Raw genomic sequence first — 10,713 nt, 5'->3', positions numbered from 1 at the left:
ATATAGAATTCGGAACATATCAGAATTCTGAGGTGAGATTTACAATGCAAGAGGTTTTTTCCTTGAATAAAATAAGCACAATGCAAGTGTTCCTCCACTAGCTAAACTGCATCATTCATAGGCATCTCGTCAACAGTCGTGTTGTAAAACGTCTCGATGTCTAAGGACCCGCTTGTCCTCTTCAGTGACGAAGTTTATAGCGACTCCTTTTCTACCGAAACACCCACTGCGACCAATTCTGTAGAGGAAATGGAAACATTAGTCAAAGATCAATTCAATTCCAATACGCCCAATCCAACCCACAGATTATAAGTATTTAGTGATCGTTAAACTGTTGTATATTATATGGAGTGGTACTTTAAAACTTCAAGATGCCTGTTGTGAAAAAAACGAAAAGCAGATATTGTTGACACCCCTTTGATTCTGCGACTGGTTTCTGGTCTCACCAGCAGCGTCACTAGGCTACACTTTTAAACAGGGTCCTATAATTGATTTGCCATTTGTAAGAGAACATAAATAGAATAAAAACATGAAGGCACTAAAACTAGAAATCAGACAGTAACTTTTTTTTTTACAATGCTGAATGCTGCTGTTTAAATTGTTTTTAACTTTAAACCAGTTGGTCACTGAGTACTGCAGAGTACTGTTTTTGTTGCTTGAATAAAGGCTGGCAGTCTTTAATAGCCAACTGTTGTTGTGGACTATACTGGGGAAGTATTTGTTATTATTCAGGAGTAAAACAATAAATACGAATATCGGATTGATATCAGTATCGCAGATACCTGAAGGCCAGGTATCGGTAGTGAAAAAATGGGATCGGGACATCCCTACATCCAGCCACAATACAATCTACTGTTGGGCTGATGCAACCAACATCCTATTGGATGTGTGAACACGAGATGGTCTCTTGCCTTCTCTACCACAGCACAGCAAAACAATATATTGTGAAATATGTGTTAAGTTAAGCAATACAGAGACTTATTAACTAGTTGACGAGCTAAGATTTTTTATTTTTTTTTGTAGAGACAGAGGGGGGGGAATTCAAGCACTTTCAATGACCCATGTCTGTCTATTGTCAACCTTTTAAGGCCTTGATTCTCCCCCCCCCCCCTCAAATCCACAAACTTTCAAGGATGTCAAGGACCCGTGGGAACCCAGGTTAGGGGTCAGGGTCATAAGGACCCGTGGGAGCCCAGGTTAGGGTCATAAGGACCTGTGAGAGCCCTGCTGTTCTTCTCCCAGATGTTGTGACGGGTCAGGTGGCCGGCTGGCCTATACGTGGGCCAGTCGGTGAATAGGACCGGTTTTTACTATAAGAGAACTCTAGCACACCAAGACAACAGTGTTTGTCAAGATGAGACTCTGAGTCTCTAAAAATGTTGACATTTTTGAGTTAGTAATTCAAAATACAAAGGTTCCATCTCACAAAACATAATGGAATGTAAAAATGTTGACTCAATATCTCTGAACTGCCCTAAATGGAGATAGAACCTTATCATTCTAAGTAGTGTTGTTCCGATACCGATACTAGTATCGGCATGGCCACCGATACGCACAAAAATGCTGGTATCGGTATCGGCGAGTACTAACAAATAATAACACCCGATACCAAACTCTTGTTCAAACGCAGCACGTTGCGCAGCACGAAGCCTGACACAGCCTTCCTAACACAGACATGCCCAGACATGCCCCTCTGCTGGAACGCTATTGGCCCAGAGCAGCTGCTCTCAACCAATGGCGTGGCAGCTTTTCACTATCGCGGAAAAACAAACACGCATGGAGATATTTCAAGGTGGATAGTCCGGTGTGTACAACGGCTAAATGCACAATTTGCGGTCTCAATGTGTCGAGGGGTGGCACTAAAGCTGCCAGTTTCAATACTAGCAACTTAATTAAGCATTTAAAGGCAAAAAATATTAAAGAGCACGAAGAGTTTCTGTCATCTACTGCAGCTGCGACAGCAAGCAAGAGAACGGATGGACCAAAACAACAAACGCTGAGTAGCTCATTCCATAAAAAGGACCAGTGGGATGCGACGAGTGAAATGGCAAGAAAGATGACTGAGAAAATGTCTGAAATGATTGTGCTCTGTGACCTGCCCCTCTCCTTTGTTGACAATGTGGGATTCCGCCTTTTTATGGCTCACGCTGTACCTAAATACACAATACCAGGTCGCAAATACATCACGGAGACGGCCGTCCCTGCCCTCAATAAGAAGGTGACTGAGCATGTTTCAGATAAGCTAGGAAAGGTGCAGGCCATCAGCTTCACTACGGATATTTGGACCAGCGACGTCTCCCCACTGTCCCTGCTTAGTTTAACTGCTCACTGGGTGGACTCCGAATCATACAACCGGGAAAGCGTTGTGCTGCATGCAAACGAGTTCAAGGGGTCCCACACTGGTGAAGCAATTGCAGAAGCAATTGAGAGTATGCTGCTTAACTGGAACATCTTCAGGTTTTGAGCAGTGCCAGACTAAGTGTTAGCAATAATTTTACATCGAGGTGAGTACACGGCTCAAAAAACATGTTTTTTTGTTTTGTTTTTTCAAACGCCGTGGTATCGGATCGGTACTCGGTATCGGCAAGTACTGCACGGTCAGGTATCGGTATCAAAAAATGGTATCGGAACAACACTAATTCTAAGCTCACGTACTGTCTCAATATGAATACCCTAACATTTGATGACCTTTGACCTTTGAAGACATGCGTTCAGTCCAACACTCACCAGTAGGTCCGTAGTGATGAGGACTCTGCTGGAGCCAGACCTGAACTCCCTCATGATGACGTCCCTCTGATGTCACCATGACAACCAGACCTGAACTCCCTCATGATGACGTCCCTCTGATGTCACCATGACAACCAGACCTGAACTCCCTCATGATGACGTCCCTCTCCTTCTGATCCATGTCACCATGCTAGAGGAACACAGAACCAAGGTAAAGCTGCAGGTCAGACTACAGAACACCATGGTCACATGATACTTTAGGTGTTTAAAGGGCTCTGCACACAGCGTGCGATTTCTGTTGCGCGTCAACGTTCCATTTTGAAGTTTGAATGGAAGTCTATGAGAGCATCGCATTTACCCGCACACGGCCCCGATTGTAATCGCACGGCGAACATTCGATTCCATTCATTTTGAATGGGACAAAGCACACGGCGTGCGAGTTTTGTCGCACTGTCAAAATGAATGGAATCGAATGTTCGCCGTGCGATTAAAATCGGGGCCGTGTGCGGGTAAATGCGATGTTCTCAGACTTCCATTCAAACTTCAAAATGGAACGTTGACGCGCAACAGAAATCGCACGCTGTGTGCAGAGCCCTTAAGAGTCATCACTGGGCAACACATGCACACTGAATTGTTCATGTAGTCTTGAGAATAAGTAACAGATTTCTAGATAGAGAAACCCATTGTGGAGCTCAGACGTTAATCTGCCAAAAGGGTGAACTGCTAAGTCATTGAGGACCTTCGCAGGGATAACCCATTTTGGGGTTGCGTTTCTGAATAGATGTAACCCTGCCAAGTAGGGGTGTAACAGTTTACATATTCGTACCAAGATCTTTGGTATGGACTTTTGGTTTAAATGGGTGTTTATTTTATTTAAGAAAGACCCACACAGTTTGTTCAGTAAACCACTGTTTAATAGTAATTCACACAAAGAATTGTATGTTTTGCGATTGTTTTTACCCCGCTGCTATACCGACAATGTATCGAACCGTGACTTAAAAACCCAAGGTACGTACTGAACCGATTTTTCTGTGAACCGCTATGCCCCGCCCCTACTGCCAAGTCATCTCCAACAGGGACCTGGGAGGTGCGGAGGGATTGTCTGACATTTGATATCTAGAATTCTAGAACTAGAATTCTGCGTCATAGCTTGGCTATTCTAGAACTAGAATTCTGCGTCATAGCTTGGCTATTCTAGAACTAGAATTCTGCGTCATAGCTTGGATATTCTAGAACCTGAATTCTGTGTCATAGCTTGGCTATTCTAGAAGTAGAATTGTGAGCAATACGTTCTGGTCTTACCAGGGCAGAGACTGAAGTCCCTAGTGTGCATCTTCTCAGTCAGCCAGTCCACTTTTCTCCTGGTGTTGAGGAAGATGACCGCCTGGGTGATGGTCAGCGCCTCATACAGGTCACACTAAGTGTCCAACTTCCACTCCTGAGGAAAAAACCCACATTATACAACAGTTAGTTCCGACCAAGTAATTTGATTGGACAAGAGGCATTCCATGAGTGCTGATATACAGTATAACAGCACTGGGACCTTTTACTATATGCATCACTCCCGCCGCACAGATGTTCTACTAAATGACCGTTAATTAGACTACATGTTTGTGTTCAGGTTACTAGGCAACAGTCCATTTGAAGTTAAGTTGCAGAACTATTTTTTGTTTATTTTTATGATTAAATAAACAAACCATAATCTGTTGCCACTTATTACTGTTAACTAATAAGTTGCGCTGTATAAAAGCAATATCACACTCGAGGTCGTGCTGTTATACTGAATATCAGCACGGCTGTGATTGTCTTCAGTACTCGGCCTGTGGCCTCGCCCAATCACCCAATCACAGCCGTGCTGATATTCAGTATAACACTCCCTCGTGTGATATTGCTTAAACATTATTGACAGTCCCAGCTTGTCATGGTAAAAATCAATGTGAATTCTGGTCACTGTAAAAAAAAAAAATCTGACAACGCATAAAATGTCCAAATCTAACAATCTACTTTGGAATGTCAGAAATACTGTAGCACAGAATCTTGAGACGAAGGACACTGGACATTAAGAAAGAGGTCCGTCCTAGCCTCATTTCCAACACTGTGCCTTTCCTCTCCTTCCTTGGTGTACCCATGCTTACATGCCCACAAGAGCCAAGCAATGACGCTTCGCTCTCACAGTTTTAGCAGGGTGCTTTAAAAGAAGGGAAATACTATACAATGAGTAACTCAGTTGTTTACACCGGGATCTAGTCATCCATCACACCCACCTCTTCATCCACATTGATGTAGAACTGCTTGATGCCCTCCAGGGTAAGCTCTTCCTTCTTCACAAGGATGTGGATGGGTTCCAGCATGAACTTCTTGGTCACCTCCAGCACGTCTGCAGGCATGGTGGCAGAGAGAAGGACCACCTGAGAAGAAACAAGATACAGGTGAGTCCTCTGGTGGATGAGAAATGCACCGATCAGCCCTGAACTAGAATCAATATAAGTTTTTATCCAAGTGTCGCAATGGGCCTCAAGATGGAGGCCAATGAACATTAAGAAAGAGGTTCAACCACATCGCATTTGCAGCACAGAGCATGTTACTCTGCTAGAGGAACACAAAACCAAGCAGGGTATATACAGGAATCTTGAGGTTCATTTGAAAGTGACAGTTGGATCTAAGTGACAGTTGACACTAGAACAGCCGTGTCTATGTTACCTACAAGAGCCATCACTGGCATCACATGAATCACACTGAATTGTTAATGTAGTCTTGAGAATAAGTAACAGGTTTCTAGATAGAGAAACCCATTGTGGAGCTCAGACGTTAATCTGCCAAAAGGGTGAACTGCTAAATCATTGAGGACCTTCACAGGGATAACCCGTTTTGGGGTTGCATTTCTGAATAGACGTAACCCTGCCAAGTAGGGGTGTAACGGTTCACGTATTCGTACCAAAATCTTTGGTACGCTGCACACAATACTTTGCTAGCATTACGGCATAAACCAAGAGACCTCAGATTATGCAATTTTAGCAAAGTGGAAGTACAGTGGCATATTTAAGAAAATACTTAAATTCAGGACATAATACCTAATTTCCCACTTGGTAAGAGGACAAAAAAAAAAAGTACGGTAACCATCGGGAAATATTACTTATTCTACACTACTTACTTGAATGTTTGGGCTCAACTTCTGGAAGATTTCATAGATTTGATCCTTGAACCCTCGACTCAGCATCTCATCTGCCTCATCCAGAACAAACATCGTCATGCATTTAGGGGCTGTGAAGTTGAAGTACACATAGATGTTTAATTAAACAATCAAGTCTTTGAAAAAGAAACAAAAGGTAAGAAAAACAGAGGCATCAAACACTAACGTAAACAAGATAAAAATAAATCATTGTGGGTGAGTTAATGATGAGTACTTACACAGGTATCTCCTGTTAAGCATGTCAAACACCCGGCCCGGAGTACCGACCACGATGTGTGGCGCTGCGGCCTCTAGCTTCTGCATCTCGCTGTGGACATTGGTGCCCCCGATGCAGGCGTGGCATGCTGCCCCCATGTGGTCTCCCAGAGCCAGAATCACTTTCTGGATCTAATGGGGGGAGAGGGTCCAAACATATACAAAGGGTCCATTGGTGACTCACCATTGGCATTGATGCTTTTGCTCTACTATACTGCTTTCAGAGTGATCAGTAGTATACAAAAAAGTTATCAACATTATCATGTCAGTCCCGAAAGATGGTATGCCATCATGTCACTCATAAGTAGGTTCACAAAAGACAGAAAAGAAGGACAACTTTCAGACCGATGCAGTCATGGAGAGAGACTACACCAATCCTAAAAGGATACCCCGCCCACATCCTTTAGCTGAATTGAAGGTTTTGCATGAGAATTAAGAAATAGAAGAAAAAAAAAGCATCCAAATATGCCATTCCTGGTCTTAGACATGTGTATAATCAGGGGTGCACATAACTTTTTGGGGCCAGTGCTCAGAGGAGCACCTAGGGATGCTGCTTGGTGCTCCCCGAGCTCGCGAGTCACGGCCCGTCCCACAGGATGGATGAAAAAGGGATACATGGATAACTTATATTAGCAAAACGACATTTGTTCATAAATAAAGATGAACGAACAAATGATTGTGTGCAAAACAAAAGAAACAAATGCAAAATCAAATGACTGCTCTTTAAGCATGAAAGTCTGTCAGACTCCTTTAAACACAATGAAATCAACTGACATCTCTTTAAGCACTAACTGAATGTCTGTTCTTTAAACACAATGAAATCAACTGACATCTCTTTAAGCACTGCTCTGTTCTGTAAACACTGAAATCAACTTTTCAACAAAAAGTTACAGCCTAAGCATTTATTTATGCTACAAGCTTAATCATCATCATCACTGCTCTCTTGACTGCTGTTAATACAGTCCTCAATTTCAACCATGGTAGAGGATGTTGTAATGTAGGCTATCACTTTAAATAGCTCATTATTTTGATTGTGCAACAAAGTCTTTTTTTTCTAATAGAATTCCCAACCATATCCTGGGTCAGGGGTCTAGATGCGATAATGAAGCTGTAAAACAAACGTCTGAACGTTTGAAAGCTTCAGAGAAAAGAAACGTGAAGTCCCTTGGTGTTGTTTGTCCTTTTAGCGACGAGTCGTTCGGGACTGAATTTTCACGTGCGGCGTGATAACCGTGCGATACGCGATACGCGGAATGAAAGTACGAGTTACGATACTTTCCGAATGTTTTCTCGTCGGGCCTTCGGCTGAGGGGACGGCAAATAGTTACTTAGTGGGGCTTGCAGTGATGCAGCAGTCAGCAGTCGGATTTTGAGGAAGTACATTCCTCTCCCAGCGCTTCCAGCTGTTGGTGCGCAAGAGCGCGTTCATGCCGCTGATCTGCCGCGCAGCATGCATTTTGGCGACGCATGCGCACTGGCGCACCAGTTATGTGCACCCCTGTGTATAATCATGACCTCAGGTACAGCATACCTGCAGAGCCAGCTCAGTGGTGGGGGCCAGCACCAGAGCCTGGGTCTTCTTCATCTCCAGGTCGAGCTGTTGCAGGATAGAGATGGCAAACGTGGCAGTCTTCCCAGTGCCTGACTGGGCTTGGGCAATGACATCATAGCCTGAGAGAAAAAGAAAGAAAAAAAAAAGAGGTTCTAGAATCAGAATGCTCACTCAAGTTACAGAAATTGATGAGTGATTTTTTTCCCCTCAAGTGATCAGTAAATATACAAAAAGTTATCAACATTTCTTTGTCAGTCCCGATGGTATGCCATCATCTCACTCAACACGGAAAAATAAAAACAATCATTAATGACTAATTACTGATATCTAATACCTTTGATGCAAGGAATGATTGCCCTCTGTTGAATGGCAGATGGTTTCTCAAAACCATATGCATATATCCCCCTAAGGAGGGTCTCCTTCAGGGCCATGTCATCAAAGTTATCTGTGATCTCATTCCAGTTGCTCTGAAAGAAAATAAAAGAATGTATAGGTCAGTTTAGACAGGGTATATACAGGAATCTTGAGGTTAATTTCAATACCTTATTAAGACTTTTTAAAGACCTTGTCAATATTTTTCCAGACCTCACCGCCACTTCGAGCTGTAACCGTTTACATCAGTGACACCTTTAACTTAACAGTTTTAGTTTGCAATAGACTAGGGCTGCAACAACGAATCGATGAAATCGCTTAAAATCGATAATGAAATTCGTTGGCGACGAATTCCATTATCGATTCGCCGGGTCTTGTTCCATAACAAACCTACTTCCTGTTGACGCACGCCACGCTGTCATGCCGAGCCGATGTAGGCATCGCGAATCATAGCGCTACCTATGGCCGGAAAGGGCAGAACCTATGACCGGAACTGGAAAAGTGGGAAAATCCGGTACCTACACCGGCGCGGCGGCTACATTTAAATCATGCTACTCAAAAGCCTTGAGAGTGAAGCTGTCTGCTGTCAGGACATGCTAGTGAGTTAGCTAGCAGGGTTAGCTCGCTGCTGCCGCTAGCTGACTGTCACTATGCTGCTCGTCCAGCTGTAGTCTGCGTAGCTGTGCTGATAACCAGAGCACTAACTATGTTTCTATAGAGGAGGGTTACAGCACTAACTATGTTTCTATAGAGGAGGGTTACAGCTAACTATGTTTCTATAGAGGAGGGTTACAGCTAACTATGTTTCTATAGAGGAGGGTTACACTAACTATGTTTCTATAGAGGAGGGTTACAGCTAACTATGTTTCTATAGAGGAGGGTTACAGCTAACTATGTTTCTATAGAGGAGGGTTACAGCTAACTATGTTTCTATAGAGGAGGGTTACAGCTAACTACCGTATGTTTCTATAGAGGAGGGTTACAGCTAACTATGTTTCTATAGAGGAGGGTTACAGCTAACTATGTTTCTATAGAGGAGGGTTACAGCTAACTTCCTATTGTTTTATTATATAAGTACTGCTGGGCTCAACCCTTCCATGGTCTCCTGCTCTCCATGCAAATGCGTTAGTGAGTTCTGGCGAAGCGTCAGCTAAAGGACTGTAATGTAATGCGATAGCCAGTGAGTGTTCATGAATTCATTATTGCATGACAAGTGTATTTAGCTAGCTGGCTAACGTCAGTGGTAGAGCAGAGGTGATAAGCTAAAGGCTAGCTAGTGGTAGCCTACCAAGCTACCCGTGAGTTAGAGTGAGGCACTGACTGTAGCCTAGCCTATAGTATGGAGTGAGAGGACACATTGCATTGTTTTGAAGCATATCTGTTATATAAAAACATTAGTGTCTTGTCTGTAGTCTATATTGCACTTTGGGTTACTGACCTTTACATTAAGCAAAGTTATTACCTTAAACAATGCATGTATTGAGCTAGAGTTCAATTACTTTATTGAAACAATCTACCGCCATAGTCCATGGCCTGTTGTTAAACCTATTTGATGTAGCAAAGCCTTTTTTATTTATATTATTTATTATTTTTTATTAATACTTGTTCATTTTGCACATGCATATGTATAGGCCTGGCTGATTTAGAAAACATAAAATAAAATTTGCAAAAGAAATCATTTTTTTTTCTTTTTTCATTTGTATCCGATTAACCGAAAAAATAATCGGCAGATTAATCGATTATCAAAATAATCGTTAGTTGCAGCGCTACAATAGACTAGACCACTATCATAAAACAGAATTTCCGGTTCAAAAAAGTTCCGGAACTCTTACTAAATGTTTTTAGGACTCAAACTCTTTGGACAGAGTCTAATTCAGAAAGATACCTACAAAACTCAAGACCTCAAAATCGTGATAAGACTTTTTAATACTAATTAAGGGTCTTGATTATCCCAAAATGTATTTATCAACTTTTAATACTTTTTAAGACACCGCAGATACCCTGTTAGATCACAGCACATCAACAGGCATGAGTCTGGATCAACCAATAGGTTAGGGGTTGATTTGAGATGGCATCTTACCTCAATGACGCCATCAGGCTCCATCCCCTCTGGCCCCCCATGGTCTTGATGTCTTGAGCTGCATAAATGAAAGGCAGCATCAGGCAGATGTACAAACAATTTAGGAATAAATTGTTTACAAATTCATGTTATGCATTTACTTCATCTGATGCTCAAGGCTTTAAGCCAAGGCGATAGTGTTGATTCACTTGATTGGCCAACATGGGCAATCCCCCACTCTAACTACGTGGAGAACTGGCGTGATCAGTAATGAAATTTGTCAACATGGGAAGTCAGTCCCGAAAGATGAAAGCATAATTTCACACTTCTTCCAGTTCCCCTTAAAAATTCACTGCAAAACATTTGGGTTACACTTCAGGCGGCTGAGCATGCTGCCAGTGTCAGACATTGGGCTTCTGTTTTCCCCTGCTTTTATATTCACATATATATACACAGACTGAATTATATTGACATTTTATACATTATTGAGCACCACTGTCTGATAAGCACATCTTGTATTTGGGTTAAAATTATTTTATCTTTACCTGTTATTTTTAC

The 10,713-nt window shown here is 42.4% G+C and overlaps 1 pseudogene across 1 annotated transcript; it reads right to left on the bottom strand.

The window, feature by feature from the left end:
- On the bottom strand, positions 1-10,200 carry LOC308168545 (eukaryotic initiation factor 4A-II-like; annotated as a pseudogene). Its single transcript, XR_013938054.1, has 11 exons — positions 10,177-10,200; positions 8,059-8,191; positions 7,697-7,843; positions 6,686-6,795; positions 6,136-6,304; positions 5,879-5,988; positions 4,992-5,135; positions 4,030-4,165; positions 2,868-2,917; positions 2,728-2,817; positions 1-238 (listed from the first exon to the last, which is right to left on the bottom strand). The product of XR_013938054.1 is annotated as a eukaryotic initiation factor 4A-II-like (transcript).
- Positions 10,201-10,713: the final 513 nt, after the last annotated feature.

This window comes from Nansenia antarctica, assembly GCF_963989245.1.
Source record: "Nansenia antarctica genome assembly, chromosome: 12".
Taxonomy (NCBI): Eukaryota; Metazoa; Chordata; class Actinopteri; order Argentiniformes; family Microstomatidae; genus Nansenia; species Nansenia antarctica.
The sequence above is the reverse complement of the archived record's forward strand: the minus strand, read 5'-3'. Positions and strand labels throughout refer to the sequence as shown.